The following is a 15,886-nucleotide window of genomic DNA, read 5'->3' on the forward strand; positions in this document are numbered from 1 at the left end:
TGTTAAACATAGTATCTTCAGCAACACGCCGTTCCGCAAAAAAAGTGCTGCCATCGACCTGAAAATTGTTTTATCGCCGAATCACGTGGTCTAGATTCGAAAAATTCATTTTCGAAGCACCAAATTTTTTACCCCAAAAAACAAAAAATTATTTTTTTACCCCAAGGGCCCACAAAAGCAGTGGCATAGAGGTAGTTGGCAACACTGTAATACATAGTGTGCTAAAGTAACACTGTAATAGCTACTTAGTTAGTGTTTCGACAATTTTCCCCAAGGTGTCAGAGGATTTTAGAAGGGGTCGATTCCCTGATTTTTTGTCGTATACCCTCTCTTTCACCCGAATCATTTGTATGAAGCAGCAAGTGGTCGGAAGTGGGTTTCATAGTATATGGTCCATAGTCATAGTCCATAAAGAAAAACAAACGACTCAACTGAGTGTTAACGGGACGACTAGGCTGAAGGGTATACAAGAGCATGGGAATGTTTTGAATACGTGCAGTTCAAGATGCAGCGAAAAACCGCCTCAAAGGCCACCTCACAGCATTAAAAAGTTTTTTACCTCCATTTCGGAAACTATTCCACGTCCTTGAATGGAATACCGATCTCCCCCTATTTCTTTCTCTCTCTCTACCTCTCTCTCTCTCTCTTACAAGGTCAATGCTGTTTTGATTTCGAGCATCCAGCACGACTCCTCCACTCGTATGAAGGTAGCGAGCGTAGCTCGATAAATGCATTCAACGCTTACTACGCGAAGATATTCGACAAGGAGCATCGATTATATGTACTAGCAGCAGTGTCATTCTTAAACTGACGGCTAAAAGGGAAATCAAGGCGGTTGATAACTTCTCTCGATTTTTAGAGCGAGAAGAAACATCTCATGTCTATGATCACAGGAGCGAAAATAGATACCGGGCTTTTGAGTGCTAGAGAAATCAATGCATACAGAGAGGAGAAACATACTTTTTGGTGATCGTATCACTTCACCCAACCTAACTTTTTTCGCTGCTTTTTGCATGTAAAAAGTTTATGCCATCATATTGAATCATTGGTATTACTCATGAAATAGTATTGAATCACTCATGGTATACCAAATACACTTCTGCCAAAATGTTCCTCGATAAGCAATTTTACCTCAATATAATACTTTTAAATTTAACATTCAGTTAAAGGTTAACAAAATTTATGCTACATGCGTTCAAAAATTTCACGATGAAGGGGTAAGTTTTAAATGATTAATTATTCAAGAAGGGAATGTTGGATCCTAACATAAGCATTGGATACTGAATACAAATTTCGGTGGTTTCAGATCACTACCTTCATCATATTCTTCCCTAAGCCCTGGCATACACTTTGCTCGTGTAATTGCCAGCAAGTTTGATAATTCCGGTTTTAATTATCGAAAGAGAACCGAACACAATTTCTAATACCTATTTCCATAGTTTTACATTATATTCCAAATGAAAGAATAGATAAAAGATATGAACTACAGGTATTAAATAACAATCGACCGCTAAAAATTCTGTAGCACTTCAAAGCCATGAATTTTGTCCTGATAATATGGAATAATCAGTTGCAATTCCTTCCAGTGTTTCGTTTTATTTTTTAATCTTCGAGCAATACACAAAAGATGACAAAAACAGGCACTGAATACGCGTCATTCAGAAAATACTTAGCAAAACAAACAAGTTATTGTACTCTTTGAACATACCGAATGATATACCGAGCGTTAGTTTTACATTAACATAATTATATTTCCACTAACTTGTGTCGCAGTCAGATTAAATTCGCTCCTAATCATGTTATTTATTTTTAAACCAAATATAATTTTTCTCGAGATCATTTTAATTGAAGGGTAGAAAAATAACTTTGGCAATGATTTAATCACCTATCCTAATTCTAGATGAACTAGTAACACTGAAGTATATACCTACTATCAAATAGCTAGTTGGTGGCCGCCATTTACGAACACAAAATTCGGCGTTGAAATTATTCTGAGCTAATATACTGATTGTTGAGCCGAAGTTATGCATCACATTCCCCTGAATTCTGGATTCACAGATAATTGTATATCATGACACCCAATAAATGTCAGTATTAAAATATTCCATGAGGCAATTGGGAATTCCGAAACTGCTCCCGTAGGAAGCGAGTGAGGTAAGTAAATTTTCCACTTACGTGCTTGACTGGAGTCAGGCGCTGAGAAATTGGGCTGAGATTGTTCGAATGCTCACCGACGACTTCGCCCCAGGCCACCGGCTCCAATCAGTTGTCGGAGACAGCTCCTCGAAGGCCAGGGTGAAGGAATCGAGTCAATTAAGACGGGACTGAGCGGCTCCAGAAGTGAGGCAGCTTAGTCTCGATCGCGAAAACCGGATCTACGCGTGGGAGAACGGGAGACAAGAGAGAAGGGTGTGAGCAAAAAGATGGAGAAAGTTTTTACGAAAACCTGAATCTCACGATCATTTTTTCCATCCCCTGAGAGATAGCTCCAGCGATAGCTTTTCAGGGACCATCGAAATGATCGCTCGACCCATCATTTTCCGAACCACACGTTCATCCTCATCCAGTATGTAGATTTAGGGGTTGGTCACAGGGGTTATGACCCCTCCCCAAATTTTATCAAACATTTTTAATTTTAATTAGTTTAAGTTTTTGCACCCTTATGAAGGAATGCAGGGAGTTCATATGCAAATGCATGGCTACAAGTCCCAAACGTCAGAGGAATTTGAGTTGTATGTACGATCGTATAGCGTTTTACTCCCTGTAAAAACATTTTACACGGGATATTGTCCCTCTCTCCCAAAACCAGGTCAATGCAGACTTAGATGCGTGAAACTCAAATCTTCTGGGAGCGAAATATCCAGCTCCGGTGCTGTTTAGCTGATTTGGGAGAACCTTTTCATTGTCTCTTCCACTACAGAATCGAGTCATTTACACGATCATTAGTAAATATTTCCGGAATGTTAGTGAACAAAAAAGCAAGTCGAGGAAAACAGCAGTAATCAATAGCAAATATAGAAGATGAAATGAAAACATGCGCTGCATAACTAAATATTTACAAATTGAAATCTTACGTAAGAGACTCTCTTGAAAATATTTCAGAAACTTACGTAAACAATGAGTTCGCTGCCGACGTAGATATTTTATAATTGCGACGAATACAGGCCAAATTATGGGAACGAATGGATATCTGGGGCTAAAATGATGTTATATAATTAGTAAGATGAATTTGTAGATGAATTTACCATTAAAAATCGTCATCTATCGAAAATCGATAATAATAGGCCACCGTAGGAAAGAGTATTCGATAGTTGAACACGGTTAACATACGGTCATCATTGGCCATTGCTAGTTACCCACCATCGACAACGAAGCTCGCTGATTATTTTTAGTAACTTAATCTCGATGACCTCAGTCACCAATCGAAAAGGCCGAAGTCTCCGAGGCAATGCGAAGGTTCTACGGTGACCAAACCAGCTAAACAACACTGGAGCTGGAAATGGCCAGTTGTGACCTTGGCTCGCGGACTCGCTTGAATGATGGTATGCGGTAAGGCTAAAGCCAAAAATAGAAAGTGCGGCAACTTAAAAAAAAAAACTCAACCCGGCAGCGGTCCTCGTAAATATCACACTGACTGACTGTGAGTAATATCCATGCACGTAGGCCTGACTGTAATAGTGAGCACATGGTGATTCGAACGCTGCAGTTCGGTCTATCAACCCCGCCAAAAGAGAGTTCCTCGATGACAAACTGATGTCGAGAACAATTGAGCGTCAAATTTTAGGATATGCCACCGTACTAGGCAGTAGTGGCGGATCCAGAGAAGGCCTAAGGGGGGCTATAGCTGAATTTTAACACGCAGTGGAATTATTTGCTGTGATATTGCGGCGGATATTTTATATGTATGCTATGTTCCCTATCTCTCATCGAAAAACTTCAGCGTTAATTGTGAGAAAATATACTTCGACGGAACGGCTAATTTACGGGAGAAAGTAAATTGAAGTTCATGAAGGGGATTTATTATCTAGCATGAGCTGCACAATTTATGTGATATTAAACAATGCACATATCCCGCATACATTTCACATGACACTAAATTTCCAAACTGCGGCGAAAGTGGCGCCGCTTCATTCGTTGCAATGCATTTGAATCCGACTGTGCATAAACGTTTGTTTTAAAAAAGTAATTAATGATAAATTGGTAATGAGCCAACCTCCGGGACCCCCACTACTGATGGGAGGTTACCCCTCTCCCAAGCCCTCCACCAAGCTCCCCATGTCCCTATGATGGATCCGCCACTGCTAAGCAGCACTGTGGCATTTCCTAAAATTACTGCTACTTTCCCTAAAATACATCTACTCACTGCTTAACTCATTCGAGTCTGACTGATTGTCGACGAGTTAACCTTGTGGAAGTCTATAGATAGTAATAATTGAGACAACTGTAGTATTTCTCCACACTTATTTTATCTTACTCAACCGGTTTCAATGCTTACGCATCAGTCTCAAGAGCTGTCTAACCTAAGAGCAGCAAGCCTAGTATTTATATTGAAGGTAAGTTTAGGTGGGTTAATGTATTTGACAAAAGTAATAAACTGGATTTTGTAGAAAATTTTGAAATAGAAGTGTATTCGAAGTTGTTTTGTGAATGTCTGGTCAATTAAATAGTACCAACGATGACCTCGCCTTTCCTTGAGATGAGAGTCCCTCCTCCTCCCTTGAAAACCTCGTCCAATGACCCCGAATAGACATCCCGCAAATGAGTACCCAACCTCAACCTCCCCCCCTTTCCTACTTCTGTTTTTACTCCACCTACTCTTACCTTCAATATAAATATCAGGCTTGCTACTCTTAGGTTAGACAGCTCTTGAGAATGATGCTTAAGCATTGAAACCGGTTGAGTAAGATTAAATAGCTGTGGAAAAATACTACAGTTTTCTCAGTTATTACTATCATTCGAGTCTTCTTCAAGTACATATAAGGTGCAAAAGTTCTGGAGAAGAAAAATGGTTCATTTTTTTTACACTGACGGGCGCACTACAGGCCGCCCAAGCTACCATGAAATGAGGAAAATTAAGAAACTACTGCGTACAATAACAAACACTAGTTTCATGATTCATGCACGAAGTCATGGCTGCGGCATGCTAGCCCTACTCATTTCGTAGTCATGCTTAATGTTCGCAATAATACATTTATATGGAACATATTATTGATTCGCCACATTTAAATGGCTTAGCGTAACCTTACATTGATCATTCTACCCTTTTGTTTTCAATCCTTATGATTTTTCAGAGTCATCCCTACGGTGTACAGGCTTAGAAAATATTGCTTAGGATCTATTAATACTAGTTTACCAAGAATCTGCCACGAAAAAGATTGCGTAGAAACATATATCCTGTCCATCGTTTCGTGTTTTATAGTTTAGGATTTAATGAAAGTCTTATTTTCGGGATGATCGGGTTGGTGTGGTGGCTAGTGTTGCCTTCCCACACCGTGGGATCGGATTCAAATCCCGGTGGTGGCAGAGAATTTCTGATTTCTGAGACTGAGAGATTCTGAGACTGCCCGATTCCTGCTTGAATGCTATGTGAAGGACATTTCAAGTGCAACACTCCGTCCGTCGGATGGGATGCTAAGCCGTGATCCCCTGGGCGCCTTTGGTTCAAGGCAGGCTACTGCCGACACCGGGTCCAGCGTTCCTCACCAACCTTTTCCGGATGGCGCTAATGACCTCAGCTGTCGGTCACCTTCTTCACATACCGTACCAACACGCCTTAATGGAGACAAATGTCTTCGACACACATTTAAAAATCCTTCAACCGATTCACACTGAAGCTAATTTGTAAGTATCTTTAAATAGCTTGAGGGGATTATCGGAGAATGTAGGAGTCAGCATTTTGAGACAGGAAATTTATGAAGATTAATTTTCAATTTGAACAAACTATTTAGGCGTGCGCACGCGTTGCGTCATTTTAGCAACCAAAATATTGTAGATGATACGACTGCTATTTTCTACTCACCGAATCCAGTCCTATTTGGCAAGGATCGATCTTGAGACGCCTACAAGGTTCTAAGGCAATCGAATCTATGTGATTGCAAATATCGACAGAATTTTTCTTCGCCTTAACTCACAGTCTTCATTCGGCTTCTTTCAGCGCAGGTTTGGAAGATGAAACCGGTTCCGAAAACAATGAGGCGTGCCATTCCGCCACTCTCTGCCCCCTTTCCCCTCGAATAGCGTGCCTCCGAGAGTAAACAGCAAAAGGTGCTGCGTTCAGTCAATCCGTTTCGCGAAGCTAGAGGACAGACGTGACGGGCGCTGGTCGAGCAGAGGAGCGCACATCCACGGAGATTATGCAAATGCATGGATTGCTGAGGCTATACTTTATGGCTTCCTTAAGCAAGGAAAGGAATAGATTCTTAACACTAGCAGGACGGGATGGATCATTTTGACCCATATAATATTGGTAAAAGTACTGAGAAAAGTTAACTAGTTCAATTACAGTTACTTCGTAAAAAAGTAATCAATTACGAGCATAGGTTACTGATTTTTAAAATTAGTCAATAATTTAAGAATGCCGGAACTAGCCACGGTGATATCTTTACGGAGTCACCGCTAATCCAAAAAATGTGCGAAAAATCCACAAAGAAAAATGGTGATTTTTTTCTCTGTGGATTTTTCGCGCAATTTGTGCATTGCGGGTTACTCCGTAAATATATCACCGTGGCTAGTCCCGGTATACTTAAATTAGTCAAGAGCGACCGCCTGTATGTGGTCTAAGTTCGGGCTTTGCGTTCCAGCTGTGGCGCTGTGCGAAATATTTAGACTGCTTGTCGCAGAAAATGTTCAGCAGTGTGTGGCACCTTGTCCGGTACAGTCCTCAAATTTCCACAGAGAAGAATGACGTCTCGGTAGCTTAACTGGCTTAAGCACTCGACCAGAAATCGGGGGATCCGGGTTCGAATTCCGGTCAATGCGAAAAATTCTTTTCTCTGTGTATATTCCACACAATAATCAGTAACATTTCAGTTCCAATTACAATTACTTCTTGTAAAATTGTCTACTCTAGAGACCACCAGGCAACTGTAGCATATTGCAGTAAAAATATGGAATAATTCAGTGATAGAAACTGCTAATGTTGTAATTTCACTCGCGACACATACAATTATTACTGTTGCATTAATTCAAATTATAACTCCTCGTTATAAACTTCAGTTATCATCATGAAATTTTCAGGATATACAGATCAAAATACAAAATTATCATCATCATAAGCCAGCAATCCTAAGATTGGTTTGTTGCAGCTCTTCATTCCGCATTCATATCCGCTGGCCTTTTTATAGAGACGTATTTCTCCTCTTTCACCTCATTTGCAACCTATCCCAAGTAACTCATTCGGGGCCGTCTCTAACCCTTCTTCCCTGCCACCTGTCTGTTTTCACCAGGCCATACTAATTTTCCGAAACACCGTGGCCATCTAAGGTATCCTAAAATAAAATTCTAAAATTCAAAAAAAAAAAATCAAGGAAAATACCGAGGAAGAATTAATCTATGATTTCACTCTGAAAATGTCAATATCAAAATATAAAAAGGTTGTAAGGAACTAAAAAAACCGGTCCTGCAGGAGTGCTGCGTACAATTAGATTTATTTCTTATAGGGTCTCTACTCGTACCTTACGTATATTTCGTTTATAAGGTTTTCTCTCACAATAAAAATTTCCAGAGGCAAAAAGCAAAATTAAGGTCGATTTCGCTAATAAAGATGTAAATGAATGGTTGGAGTAAATTATTAGTACACGTAATAAGGAAAAACTGACTTGTATGGACCCCTACTCAAACTGATGCCACGGTTACTCGAAATAATACTTTGGCCCTCCTAGAAAGCCGAGATTCCATATATTTAACGTTCCTCCCAAGCAGTCCATATTCGTAAAATTTCAACCAGGTTAAGGCGACTTCATGAAATATTCTCTCTTTGAAGGCTTCATAACACTTGCCAAACACTCGCAATATACTTGAGTCTCTTACCAGATTACTCCTAGACGGTTCTTACATTTGAATCTTCTTTTCGGGAGATTCATAGATTATGCATGCATTATACTAAGTACTTTCGGGGCCTATTACTACCTCGCACTATATTTTACGTTTCAGTATAATTCAATCTACAAGAGAATTAACACCAAGCAATTTATACATTATAATTCCTTCCAACAGGAAAATATTAGCCAGGGGAGATGATTTCACGGTGACTTTCTAAAGTGAGACATTGAGATGGTGGAATTAAAAAGCATGCTTTTAACTTGAACATTTAAAGTTTTTTATATGATGGCATCAAAAAAAACAGAAGGTAATAATATACATCAGTATGGAAGGTTATTTTTACATGATTGATGTAGGCTAATGTGATAAAATACCGTGTTTAATTTGAAAATACATCTAATTGAAGTTCGTCTGCGTATTCGTGGAAACTATTTGCGCGGCGTGGTGAAGCGTTGACCTGTTACGTCAAGATTAAATACGGCAAAAATGGCAAAATACCATCTATTGCACATTAACCTTTTATTGACGTATTACTGATATATAACTAACTTTGTCATATTGAAATTTTCAGGTTATGACGAATAGACCTTAATTAACCTTAGAAACCATCAAAATATAGTTTTTTAAACACATTTAAGAATACCACGGAGAAATTATTCAACTTCAAGATGCACCGAAACACTGAACAGGGTTTACTTCATATTCCCTGAATATTTCAAGATGACAGTAAGAGTTTCTAACGATAAATACGTTAGCATAAACTACTGGTTAGACTGGAGGGATGCATCTTTTAAAGAATTTGTTTATCTCAGCGTATAGTGCAGTAGGGCATCCCCCTATAAAACTGACTCAGGGACTAACCCGGATTGCAGCAAGGTTGAGAGTATCACATGCAGAACCTCAGCAAAGACGTGACCGTGATCCTCTCAAAAGAAGCCTCAACTAAAGCAAGAACCGGACCATCTAGGACACCCATTATCCCTGCACCTATCTCACCGGTCAAAACACAAACGGCGGCTGCTATTCCAGATGGTAGGTGGAAGAGAAGTAATAAGGGCAGGAGCAGTTCGTCCCTGCCAGCTTCTCCAGGAGGGTACGTGGACCCAGAATGATGATTCGGGTCATTTATCCTCACAACGCCCACTACGAGGACAGTAAGACTTCGGGGAAATATTACCGGGCTGTCCCTTATATTGTTTCCGACGAGAGGAGGGCAAGGGTGGGATAGCCGTCTCCAAGGGATGAAGGAAACTTTTTTTTTCTCACGTGAAAAAATACCTTCTCTTTCCGACACTGAGAAGATCTGCGTCGCTGTGACGCAAATGATTTCTCACAGGGACCGTGCTACGATTTTTTTCCTTATTTTTTCCTTCACTTGGAGATAACGAATTGATGAATAAAGAATGCCAATAGAAAACCTAGTAAATTTTAGGGGAAACTGTGGAATAGCGACGTAACCTAATACGGAATTATTTTTTTATTTACCGTTTTTCATTAATTGCATCGATTGAAATATAAAAAGAACTAATTTGTTTAAATCTAAGATAAATTCATGTTGAGATTTGAAGACCAATGGGTAATCAGGTATGTAAACCTCATCATCAGTGGCTACGCTCAAATACAAAAGCTCTTGAGATCACTAATATACGGGAATATAATGGGTTAAAAAACAATTTGAAATTAATGAAAAATCGAAAATAAGAACAAATAATGGATTTATAATTAGAAAATCAAATAAAGACGATTAAAAATTATCTAAGGAATAAATCATACCTAGATATTTGTTGTAATTACACATTATACGTAGATGAAGCGTCAAAATATGTTCAACACCGTGTTCAGGGTATATCGTTATCGAGGTAGAACTTAAAATTTACTAGAACAGGTTATTAATTAAAATTTTAATCGTTTAATATTCCAAAAAACCGCACCTCTGAAGTGAAATTTTGATTGCTAACTACAGCATTTACATATTTTAAGTTAGGTTTTACACAAATACTTGATGTTAAAATCCAGGGGAGGAAGGAAACCTTTTTTTTCCTCATGTGGAAAAATACCTTCTCTATACAACACTAACAATGAGAGGAGTTGCTACGCTGCGATGCAAATGATTCCTCACAGAGACCGACCTGCGACTTTTCCCTGATTTTTCCCCACGGTGGTGAGCGGAGAAAAAAAGCATATAGCTGGGACGAAACAAAAAAAGGAATCTACTTCCGGATTTCTCAGAAAGAGCTTCCATTGATGAATTTCTGAAAGGATTCTAAAGATCAAACACCAGCCGAGTTCTTGTGTTTCCACCTTTGAAAAATAGGGAAAGGGATCTGACCGCAGACAGTAGAAAGAAGTTTATGGAAAACGGGGAAAGACTTAAGAAAAAGGGCAAAGAAGCTTAATCAATCATTTTTTCTACAACTAGGCAACGGAAACTACTTACCACAGGATTTTTTAAAGAAATAATATCGCAATACAATATTTTTCGGTTCATTAAATGCGTATTATTCACGGTAACGTAAAAGTTACGTTTTTTGCCTACTTTTGGATTTTAGTATCTAAAAAAGGTGAGTATAAATAAAAAAAATAACTTAAATATTTTGAATGGCCCTTATGTATTAAAAATTAATTCCTTGGTAAACAAAGCGCTTTCAATCATTTCTTTTATAATAGTTCCACATTAGTACCAACAACGAAGGTAGATTTTACCCAGAGCATGGCAAAAGCTTAAAAAATTGCAAGCCGTAAAATGTTTGCGCAAATGCTATCCGTATGTCTCCTCTCCCGCTTCACATCTATAGCATGATTTTCTGCATATATTCGGATTATTTTAACGGACACTGCAGATTTTCTTTTATTTCCTCTCCAATGAATACCAAAAATATAGCAGTTATAGTTATTTTTACGCACCAATTTATAAATTAAAGCACCACAACTTTTTTAAAGTCTAAAAGGCTTCCTAAACCTACAGTAACTACCATCTCCACTACATCTGGATCCAACATCATAATCCAATCTCCGAATACAGACACGAAGACATTCTAAATATTGGTCAATCGTTTTAAGCTGAACACCAATTCGAGACCAAAGTTTTTGCTCTATCATAGTAGTATTGGAAAAATCGACAGGTATTGCCAAAAAATAGTTTCTTTGTAAAACATTAAAGGTATTTTAGAAATATTCTTAAAGAAAAATATTTACAACTAACTAACTGTTCGGCTAAATCAAAGCGCTGGAATCATTCAGATAGCTTTGTTAAAATAAATACATATCTTTAGCACCATAATGTAGAAAACCTATATTCACACCGAAACTTTGAATTAGTCGGATGATACGGTTTATTTTTTATATTTATAGTAATAACTGCTAGATGAAATGATAGCAGAATGAAACTCCCGTTCAAAGTGACATCTCATCACAGCGGTGCACCGCTCGGAGTTCACAAGATAAACAAGGCGATAATACGGAGCTCCGCATTACGGGTTGACACATGAACACATAAAGGAAGTTTATTTATCAATTTCACGCCAAAAACAAAAAAAAACTAAGGGCGCACGTGGCTGGGAGACAATGGCATTTTTGCAGCTAGCAGATGAGTATCTCAAGAGGACTGGCATACACAGGGCGATATGCCAGACTTCACGGAACTTATTTTCCATGACGAAGGGCAAGTAAGCAAATCCCATTGTGACTCGTTGGGGATTTTATTTCTACTGCCTGAATTGGGACATTTGGTCTCCACTTCAGGTGACATTCTCAGCTGATATAAGCTAGAGAACCTCCGGAGAACCTGGTCGCAGCAAAATGAGTGCTTTTGAGGTACTTGAGACCTTCCCTTTACGTAGGTCCTTTCGAAGAGAAATAGTTTGATGGTAAAGTTTGCGCGCGTAAAAAATATTTTAGAATGAGAGGGTAGGAATCATGGACATAAAAACTGCTGCCGACGTTTCGTTGATGCCACTCATGATCAATTTTCATTCAAGAAATTTAAAGGCCGTTTTCTAAATTCCGCGTTGTAAATAAAAATTTTTGACCCTATACTTTTCCATTTGGTAAGAATATTAAGCAGATATAACTAATCAGAGTGTTAAATGAAGTAAGTATAATTCCTTTTATCTGCTTTCTCTACACGTATTTACTTTTATTACCACCAAATCACTCCAACACAGCTAAAAGTTTGCAAGGCTATGAAGCTTATGAATATTACGGTGCATTAGAATATAGATGCATTGTGATATAGTTAGTAGAATTTCTAGCAGGGTAAGATAACCCGGTAGAACGAATTTGAACTATGTATTTCAGTCGAAGGACTCCATATAACAGCCTATTTTTTTAACTCTGACATTTTCGTAATATCTATAATAATTAGTTATTTTTCCTTATGCCACCCTCTCAATTACATTCTTGTCCTTACATCCTGTGCGAAAATGGATATTCAAGCCACATAGTCCGCCAGATTCGATTTTTCATTTCAGAAGCTACTTACACGCACGACGGAGAGCAATCCTAGATCACTTCCATCCTCTTCTCATAGAAAAGGATAATAGATCACAATGCTCTTGCCCATTCCAAACCTCAAGGAGACTTCCTGTAGGACGCGCGTGAGAGAAGGCGCGCGTGGAGGTTCAAACCCGCGCTGAAATATGCCGGCCATTCAAATCGACCCTTTAAAGAGTCCAGGCACGCATCCTTCATGACAATGAAATATACCTCGGCCATCCGCGGAAATCCCTGAGCCGCGCACTTTGCGAGCCAGTATGGTCTTGCTATGCAGCGATGTTCTGGGTGGTGGAGGAGGCTAGCAGAGGGAAAATGAGGGGAAGATATTACACAGTGCCGCGGTAGGAATCTCATTTCAACCTTTTTTATTTCCCCGTCCTACACGCGAACTGCGTCATTGAGGAATGATTGCACACAAAGCATAGACCTGCGCTTCCATCTGATATTCGTGCGGCTGACAACCAGACCTACGATTACTACGTTCCTTATTTTTTCCTGCAATCTCACCAGCAGACTATCCGTATGCGCTTGGTCAATTTTATTTCCTACCACAGAAGACTGGGATAGAGGCATGTTGAGTTGCTAATTACACTTCGGCAGAACAATATTCCGTTCCGACTGAGAAATATTCAGGTCGTGCAAGAGGGAAATACTTCTCTGTCATCTGTATAAGAGATGATGGGCATACAATGCGATTCCGATGGGCGAGGGATCATGTTCCGCGATCGTTACTACACGCTGGAGCGACCGTCAATCCGAATGTTTTCCTCATTTTGAACCTACCACGTGCATGTCAATGAAATCTATCCCCAGGAAATTTCTCCTTAATCAAGAATTGGACTACGGGTCTCGGTGTATCCGCGGTATGTCGTCATTTTTATGTCCGACCGCGGGAGACCAAAAGAAAAAACGGAATTACTATGTACACCATGGCACAGCAATATGCTAGCTCATCCGGTGCAATACGCGCTCTTATTATGTACCAAATATACTCATCCGATATACGTGAAACAAAGCTGATGTAAATAATTTAAGATTCCATTGAAAGAAACTGGGCTGGAAAATAATTCACGTAATAATGTCCACGACAAAATCTGAGGAAATTTTCCCAATTACAAAAGTCACAAATTAACGAGTACTGTGATCAAATCAAGGTCCTTCGAAATTAAGATTCCCGTCATCTGCTCTTAGTGATAGACAATCAGGATAGCGAAGTGGCCTGATTAAATCTTTACGAAAGTCTGTAATCAACGGTTAAATTTCCTTTTCTTCTTGAAATTCATGTTAATGTCCAAAGTTTATGATTATTGATGATGATGATGATATAAAATTTATATACCATCTCCTTTTAAATGCTGAGGTAGTTAATTATAAAGCAAGCCAACAATTTCTAACTATATCTACGCCATTGATGGGAGGGTGGAGAAACCAGATGGCGAATTCAGACTTCCTTAACGAAAGGCGAGACGGGAGCCACGCATTCACGCCCCATCAAACGGATAGAGGGCTGAACATGGAATACCCAAGCACAGATCAGGATTATTCCGAAAACCTACCTCCTAAGTCAGTATTTTAACCTTAGATAAACCGTAAAAAGATTTGATAAAGCTCTTTCCTGTCATCATAAATTGTTCCCTTTCTTTTGAAACCATCTTTTTACTTGATTCCTCACATACAAAGTCCAGGATAGGGCTAATGCAAATCCATCATTCTTCATTGATAATTAAATATTTTTGGTTTTGCACAGCGTATAGGGTAGCAAATATTTTTCTCGGTGATATTCAAGGTATTTTGCACAAAGGCATAAAAATTACTGAAATAAGAAAAGTAAAATATAAGTGTAAGGCATTGCATTGTAGGCATATATAATTCAGCGACAGCAGTGCAAATTTTCACTAAGTTACAGGATAAAATCTTCTCTGAGACTGATGAGATGAGATCCCTAAGATGATCTTTTTTTTTAAATATACTTCGTCAAATTACATAATACACTAAATATTTACGACAGTATGAGATGGTAGCCAACAGAATTTTGGCAACTGAGCGCCTAATAACTAAAACGTATTTAAAGCGCATTAAATACAAATCAAAAATTGTAAAACGCAAAAAGAAAGCAGAATACTCATTTTATTATTTCATATCATTTTACCTTTAACACAATTATTTCAGTTTTTCATGTGCTTCAAAAAAGTATAATGGTTGAAAAAACTTTCATGGTCATTAAAACATCTTATTCTTAACTCTACAGAAGGTGTCAGAAAGAGAATAGTGTTATCAATATAGGCATTAATAAATGGAAAGGAGGTAATGAGGATGGTTAGGTAGGGGATTTAAGAAATAGCTGGTGAAGACTATTATCTGGAGTTCAGCGCCTTACGGTCCGGAAATGTGTACGCCGAGAAAGGACGACGAGAGAAGACTGTAGGCGTTCGAGATGTGTTTGCAGAGAATGGAGGAGGTGAAGTGGACGGAGAGAAGGAGGATATATGAAATGATAGATGTGGTGGGCAAGGAGAGAAAAGTTATAGAGCACATATTAAGGTGACAGGGGGTCGTAATGGAACGAGTAATAAGCTGGTAGGATGCTCAAAACAGTGTCTCAGGGAAAATTAATAGGGACCTAAGTGAGGAACAGGGAGGAAGATAAAAGGGTTTGTAGATATAATAAAAACTGAATGGACCTCATTATGAGTGAGAATCGGAAGGACGTGTAAAATTATTACTTAAATGGTACAATTATTTAATTGTAAAGTAGTTACCTTCTAATAAAAAAATACTCCGTGCGAAAAATGAAGATGAATGTAGCCTTAGTGATAAAATACTCATAACAGAGAAGTTATTAAGAATGGTAATGGTCCCATTACCATACTTACCATTATAAATCCATTGAAATGCCGTTTCAATATGGTTTTGTTAGGTAAGGATAAGGCTCGTCACGAGACGAGCCATTTTAATTTCACATAATTCAAGGTAAAGTAACCTATGCTTTAGAAGATACGGTAAGGAAAGTATTGGGCCACGAGTATTTCCCCAGTATAAAGAGGCTTCGCTTGGAATTAAGTCTGAGGCCATACGAATTGCTCCGAATAGTACACAACCACGCCTCTAACATATTCTGAGCGCATGGTAGTTTTTTTTTAATCGTAAATAGCTTTTTCACAAAATAAGAGCCGTTATTTTCATTACTAGGATCCAAATATTCAAACACTGGACAATAAGCTTCCAATATATTACCCGGCCACCACCCGGCTGGAAGCCCGAATAGCCTTTTTTGAATATATTCGCCGGGAAAGCATCACATTTTACTTCCAATATATTAGTTTGCAAGGACTCACTCATTGCCAAAGTAACC

General features: G+C 38.7%; 1 protein-coding gene across 4 annotated transcripts in view; it reads right to left on the reverse strand.

Moving 5' to 3' along the window:
• The window catches only part of LOC124163368 (FMRFamide receptor), a 682,967-nt gene that overhangs the window by 361,155 nt on the left and 305,926 nt on the right, over positions 1 to 15,886 (reverse strand). For all 4 annotated transcript variants that reach the window (XM_046540240.1, XM_046540239.1, XM_046540241.1 and 1 more), the window contains exon 4: positions 2,176 to 2,375. The gene's annotated coding sequence lies outside the window, so the exon portion shown is untranslated. The remainder of the gene's footprint in view (positions 1 to 2,175; positions 2,376 to 15,886) is intronic.

The sequence above is a fragment of the Ischnura elegans genome, chromosome 8 (assembly GCF_921293095.1).
Source record: "Ischnura elegans chromosome 8, ioIscEleg1.1, whole genome shotgun sequence".
Classification (NCBI taxonomy): domain Eukaryota; kingdom Metazoa; phylum Arthropoda; class Insecta; order Odonata; family Coenagrionidae; genus Ischnura; species Ischnura elegans.